The sequence below is a fragment of the Lepidothrix coronata genome, unplaced genomic scaffold, assembly GCF_001604755.1.
Source record: "Lepidothrix coronata isolate B3197 unplaced genomic scaffold, Lepidothrix_coronata-1.0 Scaffold76, whole genome shotgun sequence".
Classification (NCBI taxonomy): domain Eukaryota; kingdom Metazoa; phylum Chordata; class Aves; order Passeriformes; family Pipridae; genus Lepidothrix; species Lepidothrix coronata.
The window spans coordinates 3,766,379-3,783,358 of NW_016690256.1; the positions used below are offsets into that span (position 1 = coordinate 3,766,379).

A 16,980-nucleotide genomic window follows, 5' to 3' on the forward strand; every position below is an offset into this window, starting at 1 on the left:
TGGTCTATTCTTCTTGAAACCACTGTCTATACTGAAAGGCTACTCTGACATGGTCTTGACATTTCTCTATGCTTTTAATGCCTGAAGCAAGATACTGATTGAAAATCTCTATTTTTATCTCTCAAAGTATCTGGGTACCCATCTTCATTTGATAACCTGAGGAGATTTGACTCCTTCTTTTCTTGTCCTGGAGATCCTATTTGTTAAGGAAAAATCCTTGAACTACTTCCCTTATTAATAATAAATGGTAAGAGAGCTGAAGTTGGCAACTGGGCAAGCAGAGATGGAGGAAAATTGCCTTCTTTTAGAAGGCAAATGGAGATGGCTCCTGAGGCTGTTGCTAAGCGAACCTATATCCTCTGTATTGTATGTATGGTTTCCCTATCAAATACTGGATAATGAACAAAAGAAATACAAAAAAAACAAAGAGAGAAATGGGAGAAGTCCAACTGTATCCTGGGTTGTCTCAAAAGCACTGTGACCAGCAAGTCAAGGGAGGTGATTCTGCTCCGCTACTCCTCTGTCATGAGACCCCATCTGGAGTGCTACATCCAGCTCTGGGGTTCTCATCACAGGAAAGACATGGACCTGTTGGAATGAGTCAAGAGGAGGCCACGAAGATGATCAGAGGGCTGGAGCACCTTTCCTGTGAAGGCAGGCTGAGAGGATTGGGATTGTTCAGCCTGGAGAAGAGAAAGCTCTGGTGAGACCTTATTGTGGCCTTTCAACACTTAAAGGGGGCTTATAAGAAAGATGGGGACAAACATTTTAACAGGGTGTGGTGCAATAGGACAAGGGTACTCCTTTTAAACTAAAAGAAGGTACCCTTAGAAAAGTTATAAAGAAGAATTTCTTTTCTGATGAGAGGGGTGAAACATTAGAGCAGGTTGCCCAGAGGTGGTAGATGCCCCATCCCTGGAAACATTCAAGATGAAGTTGGATAGGGCTATGAGCAATATGATCTAGTTGAAGATGACACTGTTTATTGCAGCACGTTTGGACTAGATGGCCTGTAAAGGTCTCTTCAACCCAAACCATTCTAATATTCTATGATTCTATTTTTCTATGAAAGTAAAGATAGAAATACGTAACAAAGTCAACTTCAAAGCCTTGGCCTTTTTCATAAGGCTATTCTTTTAGTTTGTTTTTCATCCATCCTCTGTTATCAGCAACAGAAACAGTGAAACAAGCTTCACAGATGCCTCTGGATTACCATTCTAGTTCTTTCTCTTCTCCAGCATTGGCAGGAGCATCTCTAGGGCTGAAGAGTTCAGTTTAGTCAAACTGTAGAAAGTGTAATTCCACACTGTGCTTAACATCATGAAACAACTAGTTGCTGCTGAAAAGAATAAGTGCACTTTCCCTTGCTTCTCCAGTTCCCTGCCACTACCCATTCAGACCTTGTTTTGAATATCGTGGTTGTGCAGCTTTGGGGTTAGTTGGTTTAATTCACTGAGCTGACTGAAAAGCAAACTCCTAGATTAAGCAAATGTTTTCCATGGATTGGTATCATGATGTGCCATCCCACTGAGCTGTGAGTTCAGTGTTTACAGACTAAAGAGCAATTCAAATGACCAGCCACTGGGGTTCTCACTCCATCACCCACAAGTAGATGTCTAGTGCCAGCTACCTTAAGATTATCTGGCTGATTTGTAAGTGCCACACAGGTCTCTCATATGACACCAAAAGATATACCTCCTCCGTGCAGGTCTAAAGCATGCCAGAGTACCTCAGATTATACTGAGCAGTCATGTATGTGCAACTGAGTCAAACCTTAGGTTTCTTCTTCAGAGGTAGACAGCATTGTCAGTACTGACAAGTTCTTCATCAACAAGAGGAGTTTATCCACCTACAGTGCATGTAGACTCCTAAATGTACTAAGTGCATGTACTAATACATGTATCCAGGCATTCATTTGGAACTGAAACCCATTGTGATGCATTTCAATTGTTGCAGGCCAAGGGCAAATCTCAACAGCATAGAGGTATGCAATATAATGTTTCCCAGATTGGATTTTAGGTCCAAGTATGGTAATTGTTTCATAACACAGAGTTGGTCAATTTTATCAGACACAAACTCTCTATTCAAGCAAACTTACTGTCTAATAAGCAGTTCTCAAACAGTGATTCATGGTCTCTGGAATCAGTAGCAAAAGAGTACACACAAATTTGCACATACACACATATTTTCACGCTGCTCCAGCAGTACTGTTGTAACCAGAAACTTTTTTTACCCAACTCTGAGAAAAAAACCCAAAGGTTTTTCTCTGAACTCCTCCTTGTTTTAGAACACAGTCTGCACAAACAAATCTAAGGTATTTACTCTAGAATTAAACCACTGAAAGGCAATTCTTTTATATCAACAAGGTAAAATAGTAATGGACTTAAAAGTCTTTTGGAGGTAGAAAATTGGCATTTCTTACAATACATTAAAAAATATTTAAAAGTCAAATATTAAACAAATAAAAAATCTTATACAGTGTAAATGTTATGATTATTTTCAATTTACCAGTCTGATGAATTAATAAAAGAACTTATCTAAGCCCCCAAAGTAACATAGTCTAACTCAATACTAATGAAGTAAGGGGCAAATTAACAGGATAACCTTAACACTTTGCTACACCCAAACAAAAATATTTGTTTATCAGCACACTGATATTTCTTTGGCAGGGCTCCTTAAGCCAGGAAATTGTGTCGATAGCCCTGGAAGGCTCTACTTCAGAACACAAATGCCAGATGAGCACAGCCAAATGCCTCTCTGTTGAACAGAGTGGAAAGGGAAGCTGTAATTTTGCTTCATGGCATGCCAAAAAAAGAAAAGACACCATGGAGATTGGCATACACCAATGTCTATGGTACGTTAAACCAACTTTTGATTTAAGCATATTAGTCAACAAAATGCATGAAGACAGTGTGTTGTCTGGGCTAGAAGAAGAGAGGATTTGTAGGTACACTTCAGGTAGGAAGTAAAGCCCTTTGGCCTCACTCAAGAAAGATTTAGGCCCCAATGAAGAATTCTGAAGGATTTTGAATAGCTAGGCCATTGACTCCTAGCCTTACTATCTTCCTGTATCCAAGTGAAAGCAAAGAGTCTCACTAACACAAAGCCATGGGGCAAAAAAAAGACCACAAAACATATAAGAATGCCATCCTGGGAAGCATCCTTCATGCAGGAAGCCTTTATCCCATCCACAAATCATCTGGGAACCTCCAGGTTTGGAAGGTACTCCAGCAGATAGAAAAAGGCAGAGGGTTTGAATGCACATCAGTGCATCAGAAGTGAGAAGCTATGTACATAAAAACAGAACTCTGCTCTATGCAGTAACCTGTGAGGATGTGCAAATTCTGCTGCTGTAATTCTGAAGCCCTTGAAGCTCATTCTCACACATATATTCACATACATTCTTTATAACCCCTAAACAAGAAAGGGCACAGCTAGACACAGCGGATTGTACATAATCTGAGGATAACTCACTTTTATTAATATGTAAATTAGCAGGTTGCTATCTATGTACATAATTTATTAGTCACAAACATACACAAAAATTGTATTTGGAGTCTCAAGACTAAGTCTATATAGCATGTTCCCCAGTAGAACATCTAATTTTTTCACATGGCTCCTCAAAGCAGCCACGAAGCATGCAAAACAGGCACTTAATAAGGATCTAAGTTATTATTTCAGCTCTGAGTACTCAATTTATATGTCCTAGTTGGCAAATTGTTCTTCCAACATACTCCTACTGGTTAAAAGAGTATTTACCCCTAAATAAGCCATGTTGTAACATCTCCTAGTATAAGCACTGGGATTCAACACACCTTTATTTAGCACCTTCACTGGGATACTGCTCTGCTGTTCTGGTAACTGATGGAAAGAGGAGGAACTTCCACAGATTGTGTCTCTCTTCCTTTTTCATATTTGAGGGATCTGTGCTCTTAGTTTACTTCAGCTGAGTGACCAAAGTCAATCAGGAGAAATCCAGATCCATGTTTTCTGGGAACAAGCTATATTTGGATAAATATTTGTTGCTTCAGGAAGGCCTTTCAATCATAATGAAAATCAAGTCAGTCAAAATTTGTCATCAGATGTGTTTGATATTCATTTTTAGTATTTTATAGTAGAAATGCCTCAGGCACATACCTGTCTTCACAGCTCTGACCGAATGCCACAGATATTCCTCCATTCACACATTTACCCCATAGTCTATTCTTCTTTCCTATATACTCCAGTTTTAGATAAAATAATGAGTCACACAAAGAAGAAGAAGCTAGAAATATGTGTTATGAAACTCATGGCATGTCACCTAATTTACTGTTTTCTTTTTTAACATAGAATTGATTTTAAAATATTCTACATAGAGAATGAGGGGTTTGGACTTCAAAAATGCTGCCCTACTGACAGCAAAATAAGTAGCTGCTTGAGGTTCACAAAAGTCTGTGTGCAATGGGACTACAAAGAGCCTTACTATTTATTTATTTTTAATTTTTAAGTGTTGTTGTTACACCTAACCTGTTGTATAACAGTGAAAGGCAGTGGGTTCATCTCAGAACACTTGTCTCCTCTTGAGAAGTAGGCTATCGTACCATAAGGAAGCAATATCTCAGTCTTTTATTAGCTAAACCAGCAATATAAACTAGAAATAAATTTTTAGTTTTATGGTTACTCTTTTCCAATGCTGCTGACAGCATGATGGTGTTCTTGAAAACAAATAATGATTTTGTACGGAGATAACTTGGGTTGCACTCCCTCAGAATGGGACAGAAAGAGATGTAGGAGGAAGAATGAAATTGAATTCATGGTGAAATAGGAAGTACATGTATCTGAAAGGATTCCTCCTGATGATAGTCCTAATAATACCACTTCTGAGGACTGAAGTGCTGCTGTCTTTTCATACTGAGCTGTTGCGAAGGGGAGATTGGACTAGATAATGCTCTGAACCATATCTGAGAACAATCACTTTTGATCCCAAAGAAGTTGAAAAGAGGATAAGAGGAGAAAGGAGAGAAAGAATATCTTGCATGAAAGGAGATTAGGGAAAAAATAGCCAGATTTATACATTTTTTTCCCCAGGAAAAAGAAAAAAAGTAAAAATCACACAGTGCTTCTCCAAGAAGCACTTGGAGACATATCATGTTTAGGTATTGACTGCAACTTCCTAAGGGTCGTCATGAATATGTTCAAATTGAGCTGTGACCTTTTCTTAAAAATTCAGATTTCCCAGTGGTTTCAAGCTCTTCACCACCTCTGAACAATTAATTTAATAAAAGGTTAAAAGAAATCCTTTTGACTTTTTATGGAAATGGAGAGGAGTAGGCATCAACTCTACTCAGGGGCACTGGTAGCCATAGAGCTCAGACTGTGCATCATGTGTGAGCCTTTTTCCACTAGCAGGGCAAGCTGCCTGCTTGACTTTGCATTGGGAAGGAGGAGGAAATATAGGAATAGTCAAGAGAAACTGAGAGATGGTTTAACAATTTGCTCCTCAGTTCCCATCAGCCGGAGTTTCTTTATGACTCACTATCATTCCACCCCCTCGGCAACAGATGGGAAGAAACTTTGGTTGATCCAAGAGGATTAGATATTCTTCAGATTCAGCTCCATCTGATTTCAAGACACAATATCTGGAATCACATAAACCAGCCCTTAAGTCTAGAACTGGAAGACACAATTTGATTTTTGCATAAAAACAGAATGGACCATAGAGCAGGAGGTTGGTCACCCAAAGTTATATTAAGGTTTATGACTGACAGAATAGCAAAGAAGCTTATGAAATGTCTATGATGAAAATATGCTTTTGGAGGTCTGAAATACTCTGTGTCAGCAGATATTTTGGATAAATGGCATTAGCACTTTGTGAACTGATGCTACTGGATAATCTATGCATATGCAATGCAGATATAAACTCAACACATAGCATACGTAAGAAAGGCAAGACAATCTTTATGTCATTTAGGAAAAATGGATGCATACAGGGGCACATTCAATACACACGTTGGCTTTTTGAAGACACGTGGCCTAATTCTATTCTCAATTATAATAATATAATATAATGGCCAGTCTTCGCGAGCGAAGATTTGGGAAAGGTCATTAACCCTTCGAGCCTGCGCAGTGGATTTTTTAGGTGAGNGGACAGTGGCAGTGAGGGTCTCAGAACGTAGGTTTGTTTAGAGTGACCTTCTCTTAGATGGATTGCCTTACAGGGCTAACGAGCTCCATCTGCCCGGGGGGCCAGGAATCGAACCCGGGTCGCAGCGGTGAGAGTCCTGCACCCTAACCACTAGACCACTAGAGGCCCCTAGTGGTCTCAATTATGAGGGCTCAGCAAACTGACACCATTTAAGACTAGGGAGACCAGACACTTGGCAAGTGCCACTAATACAAATAGAAATTTTGTGAACCCAAATGTGAAAAACTGTTGTAATATTAGTGGCATATGGTAGACACACATGAGACTTGCCCTGTGTTTTCTTTTCAGCTGTGATGTTTCACCAGCCAGCCTTGCACAGCTGCACTACAGATGTGCTGTGTGCCATTCTGATGGAATAAATTTCCCACACTCTGTAAGATACTGTATTCTCTGTCACTCAGTTGAGATTCCAGCAAGATAAATGGTTGGGTAGAGGGGACAGATGCTATTATTTCTCTGGTTGATGGAAAAATAAGAGTCAAAACTGCCCGTCTTCTCTGGTGGCAGCGGCTGATCTCTCCACCAGTGTATGGTCACAAGCTGGTCATCAGCCCATGAATTAATTGCAGCAGAAATGCTTTAATGCCTGGGAATAAAATCAAAACAACTCTTTCTCTGCAGCCACCCTTAAAAAAAAAGAAAAAACAACAAACCAACCAAAAACCAAACAAACAGGCTCTATTAGATATGATGATGATAGAACAACCTATTTACTAAATAATTGGTTAATCATTTTGCATGCAGTTTACATAGAGAAATTTCACCTTGTGGGTTGTGTACATACAGTTCAATTTAACTGCTCACTGGGCACTTGCTATTCACAGCATGTAGCTGCTCATATGAGGCACAGGGTGTGCTTCCCATTGCCTCACAAGATTTCTGAAGCATTTGGGAGAGATTTTGTAGATTTTTTTTCAGACTAGAAGAGTGGCTTTATTTAGCTTGACCTTATGCATACCACTGTCCATAGCTGATAGAAGGCCTTGTCCACATGCAAATATGGGTATTCATATGAATCGCAAAACACAGTGTGAACAAAACCCCTCTTGCTTTACAAATACAAATGCAATGAATAAGATTGCATCAAGAAGCTGAATGAACAGTGTTTGAGACATGCATTATTCAAGCCATTCTCTCTTAGACAGGATAGTTCATTCTTTTCAATTATCTATTCCCAGATGTTAAATTCATCAGGCCATGGGTAGTCAGTTGTAAAACAAACTGGACCCTCCAACAACAATCTCAACAATCCACTTCTTCTATGTCCATCTGGTTGTATATGATGGACCTAAGCACGTGGAGTCTCATGGGTGCATTAGAAGGCATTTGACATATGCCTGAATCTTCCTACACAGGAGAAAAATATTTCAAAAGAATCAGAGAATCGTCACATGGGCTGGTTTCGGCTGCCAGGAGGATATGTGTCATTTTGTATAACTTATTTATACTCAAAGTAATACTTGGGAATGAACAACTGCAAAATTATTCTTTCAACACAAAATTTGGAACAAGGCAGATGTATAACTGACTTGAAAATGTAAATACCCTGTTCATCATGTGAAACTCAGAACCAAAGTCGCCTTGAAAATCAGTAAGACTGGGCTCTAAATGCTTACAGCTAGTGTTTCAAATAATTCTGCTGATAGATTAGATAATGGCAAAAGAAGGAGATATCACAAATGTTAACTTGGGCCCAGGGACCCAACCCATTGAGGGGCTGCCTACAGAAAAATACATTTTCCTGCTGATGATACAGGGAGCCTGGGGACATTAGATTTAATAGATAACCAACCTCAACAGTGCTATTCAAGATATTGGCCCAGGTTCACTTTGCCATTCAGATGTAATTTCATAACAAAACAATGATAACCAAAAAGGGTCTGTAACACTCCTTTGCAATGGCAAAATGAAACGTGCACATCCTCTGCCAGGTGTTTGTTGGACTCTGTTGGAAGGGGTCCAAATAATTAGCTACTCTCCAGATGGGTAGCAAAGCACAAACAGTCTAATGTGTCTTTTGGGTACAGACAACTCTGACTTTCAATGATGTAATAACATTAACATGTGACAGCATTTAAGTTGTCAGCAATTTGAGAACTTAATTTTGTAGTTTGCAATCTGCAATGGTTTTATTTTCATTAACCAAACACCTACAGAAAGGAGACCAAGACTACAGCTGCCAGAGGGAGAAACTCGGCTTCCCAGTGGGACATACAGAATTTGCTTCATTGCCAATAAAGCACCTGAGACACTGGAAGCTGGAAAACATCACAAGCATGTATCCCACATTTCCTAGGATGAGGAATTGTGAAGGTTTTTGGTCCAGTGCAAAGACACATTTGAGGTGAACAAGAGCAGGCTCCTTAACTGTTTTTTCTTAAATAAATAATGCGAAGACTTCTGCCAGCTGTCTGTACATTCAAGGGGAAGTGGCAGTATATTTTACTTAGAAAAAAAGTTGTTGAGTCTTGAGCTTTATGATTCACCTGAGCAAAGTTGCCAAGTCTTGCAATTTCCTCGTGATATCAAGAGCTTTTTCCAGAACCTCAGATCTTTGTCATGAGTATATGAGAATTTCAACTTCCATCTTAGTGAATAAATAAAAGTAATTTTCCAGCTCTCCTGTTTATAAAAATTATTTGGAAAACACAAGGGTGGTGGCCCAAAAGACTTCGAAACCCAAAGACAAACAAGGAATGTATCATCTCATAAGAGGCATAATGAAGGTTAAGTCATCGCATTGTTCCTGGGACCCAATGCTTAGTTTCTGGAGGTCTGCTGCTAGCAAACCTATCTGCATAAAACCAAAATCCCACCCAGAATAATCCCACTGCCTGCCCTTTCATGGAAATAGTTGTTGTTCCACAGAAGACTGTGATTACAGATAAAGACTCAGAAAAGATCTTAATTTTATTTTACTAAGATTTCCTTTGTAATAAACCAGTAAAAAATTTACACAAGCAAGGCCAGTACTAAGCAGAACCATATATGTTCATTATTCTTTAAGCTCTGCTCCAAGCCCATCAAAGCTTCTGATCTGCTTCTATGAGTTTTGAATAAGACCCTTTAAAGAATTGCATTAATAAATATCTGTCTATTAAAATAGAAAATCTGTAATATTAACCAGATTTTTATAGTTAATTCTTATTTTTGGCCAATAAACCAATAACGTTTGAATCTCTCCAAAGAGATATAACAAAATGTTTCCATTCTATTGAAAGAAAAACAAAGTAAAAGAAAAAAAAAAGAACAAGCACTAATAAAGAAAGATATGCCTAAAACTTCTGTAAATAAAGCAACCAAATCAGTATCAAAACAATATATGAATCAGTATATTGGGATACATAATTTTGGCTAGTATTTTTTTGAAAAAAAATTTTTTTGAAGATAAATTCCTTTAGAAATAGTTATTTATCTCTACTCATCCAAGAATTTAACTTTAGTATCACCCATAAAAGGGTTGATAAGTGTTCAGATGAAATAAGATCACTTATAACAAATTTCCCCTAAAGCCTAAAGTGTGGCATACTGGATATTTTCTATCTACTGCTTTACAGATCTTGGCTTAACCACTAGTTTCACTCCTGTTGTTTATCACAAGACTATGGATTAATATTAAAGAGACACTGGGCATAAATATTAATATGCAATCATGGGTATGTATATATAAAATATACATATATTCAAATCATAGGAGACTTGAATTTTTAATTGCAGAAAATTTGAAAAGTAGGTAACTGAGGAGCCAACTGAAATTAATTTCAAATGATGCAAAAATAAGTCCCAAGAACATCTGCTGGAACATACGGCACAACAGGATGTGCAGTATTATGCCATAATAATACACCTTGGGTGCAGTATGAGGCATGAAGCCAAAAAGCATATTTAGAGGGAAAAAAATTGGGGACAGAAACAAACTAATCAATTAGAATCTAATTTAATATATGTAATAATACTTTCCTGTTTAATTTACCCTCTAAATAAAATTCAAGAGCCTCATTGACTACCATAGTACCCAGGTTTATTTATCAGATTCCATCCAGTATTTCAAGAAATTCAGTGTCTTATAGAGAGGTTGTTTTCTTGATGAAAATACTCCAGTATATTTTTATATATACCTATGTAACCAAGTAGCTTAATATCCATTGTCTTAAAATCACCTGGAAGTCAAAGAAAATATTTCTTTATGGCTCAAAGTTATACCAAGACATCGAAGGAAGTCGTATACCATGGAGAAATCAATGGCAGAGTGGAAGGGCTTCTTTCTACCTTGACTTTGTATCATCAAGGTACTGTGGAAGAACTATGTGTATAAAAGGGGGGAGCAGACTGCACATCAGATATCTCACTTGGCAAGTTATGGCATTTCCCAGGGAGTGAGAACAATACAATTAAGCTCCTAGTCAAAAAAAAGGAGAAAACATTTTGTCATGATTCTAGCAGATTTTTACCTTTCCTACTTTTTTACATAAGAGTTTGTTTTGCATCCTATTTCTGTAACCTATAACAAAATACTCACTTAAAACAGCAATTCAAGCATATTATTCCTTGAGAAGTCTCAGGAATCACAGTTGTCTTCTTTCTGTATCCCTTGGAGAGAGGCAAGATAATCGGCAAAATTCTTCCCAAGCATGTGACAGCACTGATTTTTTTGTAAAACTGGAAACTTGTGTAGTAATGGGGGTGAGGAGAGGGATGCAAAGACTGAACAATGGAAAACATTTTGGCAAACACCAAATTACTCAGTTTATGATTATATTCTTAATATCAACTTCCAGACTGATCTCGTTACATGTAATTGGTGACTCTTCCTACATCTACTTATTAATTGACTGCTCTGAGGCACATGGTCAGCAGGCTGGTAACTCTGTTCACCTAATTGGGGATCTAATGAAGTGACAGAGCAGTCATCACAAACTCCTGGATCTAGTGTTAGAATGTCAGTGGCTGCCAGAGGGAAGAAGAGAATAATAAATTGCTATCTGTGTTGACTAAATATAAGACACACATGTGGTAACAGGGCAGCAAGGAAGATTCATTATCAACTTTACCTAATTATTCTGATAAGGACACAGAGTCTTGAGGTCTCAATCTTTTTATGTCAAGAAGCTTAGTAACAATATCCGCATAAAAGAGAAATACCATTTTCCTGAACCTGGTTTTCTGCAGTGGGAAGGTCTGAATGGGAGAGTCTGATTCTGAGTTTATGCTTCAGAAAAGAATTTTGTGTTAGCAATACAATGCATGCATTCGTGAGCATTTGGTGTGTGCATCTGTGCGTGTAAGATTAAGAGGTGTACACTTGATGAGAAAGTGGGTGAATTGATGAAGAGAGACATAATAATAAAATACATATGAAGACCATTAAATGTCTACTAAAATAAATAAGTGCAATCTAGAATCTGTTTTCACATTCAAATTAACTGAAGATGAGGACTGTCCTTGATGTGTGAATTGCTATGAATAGCTTCCTGAGGACAGTCTGAAGCCAAGAAATCATTAGAGGCACTCAGAGCACAAACATGCTGAATAACTAAGCAAGCATCTCTACTACTTTGAACAAAAGCTATTTAAAATAAGAGGCTAAGTAAAATTACAGAAAAGGCAAATTACGTATCCAGCAAAATGTTTTCATGATTCATTTGTAATTTCATCTTTCTTTGCCAAAACCTAGAAACCTATACCATTAGAAAGGTCTTGTTTCCATCTCCAATAAAAGTGTTTTCTGGACTATGTGCAGTGAATGAAGTGGTCAAGCCCTGAAAGTCCCACCTTAATCAACCATCAGGGATTACTGGATGGGGGATTAAAAATGTGTTAATATATATGTTTCCTCTCAGCATCCTGTAGCAGCCCTGCTCCTGGTTACATTCACATCTTGTTCTCAGCAACATGCTGGAGCCATTCAATCCTGGCCATTATTGGGATGAATGTAACAGTGCAATAAAAAATATGCTACACTTAGAAGGCACTCAACTGCTAAAGTAAAAACAGAGATTAGAGAATGTCAAGGTTAAAAAAACAAACTACCTATTTTAATGTGAATGGAAAAATTCTATAACAAACTTTTCTGTCCTGTCTTCCATTTTTATAGATAAAAACTGATTTCTAAAGTAAAAAGAAACATTTCTGAAAAAAATGTACATTGCATTGGTATTGATGAAAGAAAGAAGACATGATAGATGGCGGAAAACATTTCAAAACAAAAATAAATTCCCTGCTCTTGTATTTTCATTTCAGCACAGTTAGGTCAGACAGCCCTTTCCTTTACAGGAACATGTGTAAATATAGGTTTGAAAGTGGTCATTACAAGGGATTTGGTCGCAGTACAATCATCAAGCCATCTTGTTCTCAGTTTTCTGCAAAAAAAAGGATTCCAGACAGCCTCAACACTCTTTTGTTGCTTTGTTGGGAGAACGTGTGCTCATATTTATTTTTCCTAATTTTTCTTGATTGCAATTATAAATATTTTGAGGACCTGTAAATATACAATGGCTAGGTATTTCTGTCTAACTTGGCAGATGTCTTTGATGAAGTGCAGCTTATTTTCCCCCCCTGAACATACAATAAACACATGCTGTAATGTCAAGATAAATCTGGGATTAAATACTATGATTGTGGGTGGCAGCGCAAAGCTCTTAAGAAAGCAAGTGGTATAAAAGTCTCAAACATCAGCAGATTCCCAGGGAAAAATGAGCTTGAATTTGAAGTTTTAAAACCACTTAGTCTTGACTCATCTCACCAATGTTTTCCAGATGCAAACTATTTAGGCTCAAAATGAATATGTGGTCCCTAAAAAAAAATTAGTTGCATGCATCTTTCATGCTCAACTGCAGACTAGGTCAATACAGTGGTTCCTCCAAAGAAAGTTTGGCACAGCTCTACTCACATCCTAATGTCAGCTGAAAACCTGGAAAAACTGAGTACCTTCAAATTTGCTATGGACACTTTCACCACATTTTTATCTACAGATAACAGAGGGGCTTCTGTAATATCAGGTCTAGCCTTCTGCTCTTGTTCTCATTGTGATCAGTGAACAATTATAACAACTCACATTTCTTACCTCAGTGAGAAGATGATGTGTCAAAGGTTAAATCAAGTGTATGGTGTAAAAATCAGATATGAATTACAACAGTTGGGTCAAACACCAGATCAAGTCACTTGTCCTGAGAAGAGGGAAGGCACAAGCAAAGACACATTTCTATTCTTCTTTTGAAATGTCTTGGCCTACATTTTCAGAGATGCAAAATGGAGATAACTTGATATGTCCCTGGAAGGTCTGGCTGGAGAGTCTTGTCTGTCCAAGACTTTGAAAGAGACCACAGAAAGAAATACACTTTTGTTTTCTAAATGCAGCCAGTACCCAAAGGAAGCTTAAAACCAAACACACACACACACATGTGCACACAAAGCCACCAAGAAGTTATTCTACCCCAAGTTTAAAATTTTAAGCACATCTCAGAGGAGTTTGATTCAACCAAGTACATCAACGAGCGACAAATCAATGATCCAGAATCACTCCCCCTTGGCAGGAGGAACAACTGAAAACCCTGCTCTCTGTTTCAGCTCAATCTACTTCATCCTATTTACCAAGACTTCTGGGTCTGCAGAGTCAGATCTCAGCCAGACCCTTTTCAATTCCCTGCAAGTTTCCAGCAGCTACAGATGAAGTACTGTATGATCTCGTGTGCCTTTCCCAAACCCATTTATTTCTCATCTGTCTGAAGTGTAAAAATTCCATCATGCTACTCCAAAGGGAATGGGCATGGCTGAATTGCAGCTTATAAGCTCATGTGCTACTTACTGAAGGATCTGCAGAAGTATTCATTAAAAAGAAAACTTTTGTGAAAATACTTCTTTTATTCAAGTCACTCAATACAAATCACCAACTTTCTAAATCTTAGAAAATGAGACTCTTTTTCTGCAAGCTCTAAGCTTCCTGTTAAATGTTAAGACTGTGGTTATGTTTCTCCCTGTAAACGATTCAATTATTCCATGTAAGAAGATTCTATTTTCTTACAGTTGTTTTCTTGTTATTTTAACTCAATGTCTTTTCACTAGGTGGGTTTTTTTTTCTTCTTTTTATATGCATTGTATTCTAATCCACTGTCTGTCTAAGGTATTGTAACAAAATTTTTTTACCATCCACCTCAAACTGACTTGTAGCATGAACATATTGTGGTCTAAGGAGTGACACAGAATATTCTTAATAAACAGCCCACATATTACAAATTGACTCTGTACTTCTAAGATAAGATGGGTCTTGCTCCTCGTAGTCTACTCTTTGGCAGAGGGACACTTAGTGTTTGACGCAGAGGGTGTCTTTTCTTTCTCTTGTTGTTGACAGTACCAGTTCTTGATTTTCACAGGAGGCAGGTCTCAGAAGTCCTGCTCTATTCTTCTGGACTTATCATTTCAAATGCAGTTTAATGAGATAATTAATGCCTCAGTCACAAGGTCCAATATAATTATGAGAATTTGATCTTTAGAACAAATAACATGATTTTGGGTTTAGGTACCACAAGGTTTGGTATGCAGCCTACATTTGTTTGAGTATAGCCATCAGGAAGACAGGGTGCCCTCTTCCTGACAGATTTAATTCAAACTGCTTCAAACATTAGATGATGCAGCACATGTGGGAATAGATGTTTACATAAATACAAGGCATTTAACTATACACTCAGACATTTCTTTTATAAAACAAATAATTAAATTCCTGATCATAATACTATAAACAAGGGTTTGGATTTGTCTCACCTAAGTGGGAGAGTGGATCATTGTCAGCTCCATTCATGGTTGGTAAAAGAAATGAGCATTTCTAGAATATATTTAATATGATATTTAGGCACAAAAAGTTTCTGTTTCCCTATGTGGACTGTAAAGCATTCTAGATCACTAATTCAAAGACAAATGCCCATTTTACTAAAAAAAGCAAAACAAAGTGAGACATGGTCCTGGAGCATGCTTAAACATGTATGTTACACATGGATATCTTGGACTTTTATTCCTCCTCTGATGCTCTGCTGTATATTTAGGTGGTCCTAAGGTTTTCTTTGTGAGTACACTTGAGACCTTTGTAATCTTCTTTTATCTTTATTCATTTATCCCACATGATTGAAGGATCAGCATTTAATCTGGGCATGCATGTGTTATCTTCGCATCGTCCCCTTCTTTGCACCCTGGGCAATGAGGTATGAAGTGCAAGTAGCATACTTCTCGTACACTGCAGTCAGAGAGGTCTTTGAATTTTGAATAATATTTCTATGCCATAATTAACACTTTCCTTCTGGTATCAGTGGCTTCTTTAGAAGTTATGACATTTTCATGACTGCTGCAACACTTGAAAATTGCGGATCATCGAAGCATCAACTATACATCCCTCTTATTACATTTGTTAGTTCCAAACAACTGACAATTTTTCATAAAGGGTACATATGTCATGTTAATAATATAATTGACAGATTTGGCCTTTAGAAAGCTTTTCCTGGATTACTCTCCTCAACTCCCACTTTTAACAGTTTTGCCTTCACAGCTTCCTTTCCTTACAATGATTTTACTAGCCAAATTTAAAAAACAAAGTAAAAGCTAAGCCTAGTGTTCTTCCCTATTCAATGTCTGTTCACAGTTCACAATTGCTCCCACCTCCCTTATGTCTGATTTTGTATTAAGCCACCTGCTAAAGCAGGTTGGGATGTTGCAGGCAAGGTACACCAGCTTATTTCATGCACATGCCAGCCAGAGATAAACAAGCACCACTTTGATGTTTTTTTGGATGCACGGGAAGAAAGATGGAGTAAGAGGACACATGGTCAAATGAGCCTCTGCTTATTTATTCTTAAGGTAATGGCTCGGAAATCATGCTAGTGTCCACACTGTAGAACTTTACAGTTCTCCTTTTCCCCCAGTTTTATTCTCACTTGCATCATGCAACCACTAGGTACGACATTTTGCAGCTTCCCTACTGCAGACCACGTATCTCTGGGCATCAGACTTGTCCCTACCTCATCTATTTCTTTCTTACCTTATGAATTCTTGCCTGACTCCCACCATTATCAATCAGTGTCATATATCTCTAAAACCAAATAACATTTATTTCCAAGGACAATTAATAACATTTATTTTTCAAAAGGGAAGGAACCTGAATCTATAGCCAGATTTAATTCCAGACGTCAGAGCCCTTAGACTTTTCCATTCCTTAGCCACAGCTTGTAAGTTGGGAATAGATGTAGGAGGCATATCAAAAGGGCATTAAGTGAAAGTGTGCTACATATTTTCCCACCATCCTACATATACTTGCACTACAAAATAACAATTTGGCAGGATGAGCTAAAGACAAACCATTCATACTAATGATTCTTTTTACTGATTTTAATAATTTTGATATGTCTTTAAGTCGTGATTATTCATTTTGCAGCAACACATGAAATCTAACAGATCTCCAAAGCGCTAATTAAGGAAAGTGAAGTATATTCATATAATCATATACATTAGAGATCAATATGACAGGTTGTTTTTCCCCATCTCTAGTAAACACTTCGGAATAAAACAAAATAGCTATTTGAAAGAGAAATATATGCAACAAGAGATTTAGCACTGTCAATTATCAGTAGAAAATACTCTAAACATTCTGATATGTGTTCGAGGAAGTATGAGCTGCAGGACTATAATAACACATAACCCAATAAAAAGGAACAAGATTTCTTTCCACTGTATGTGCATCGGAGAAGCACAGCTAAGTTTATATTAGCATATCACAAATGTGAAACTGGGACGCAGGCTCAGTGCTAAATTAGATC

General features: G+C 37.7%; 1 protein-coding gene and 1 long non-coding RNA gene across 11 annotated transcripts in view; both read right to left on the minus strand.

Moving 5' to 3' along the window:
- Nucleotides 1-1,869, minus strand: part of LOC108499612 — a 41,292-nt gene extending 39,423 nt beyond the window's left edge. The window contains exon 1 of the long non-coding RNA XR_001875602.1: nt 1,774-1,869. This is a non-coding gene — a long non-coding RNA (uncharacterized LOC108499612). The remainder of the gene's footprint in view (nt 1-1,773) is intronic.
- The window catches only part of DLG2 (discs large MAGUK scaffold protein 2), a 997,608-nt gene that overhangs the window by 783,102 nt on the left and 197,526 nt on the right, over nt 1-16,980 (minus strand). The gene's annotated exons all lie outside the window — the stretch shown is intronic.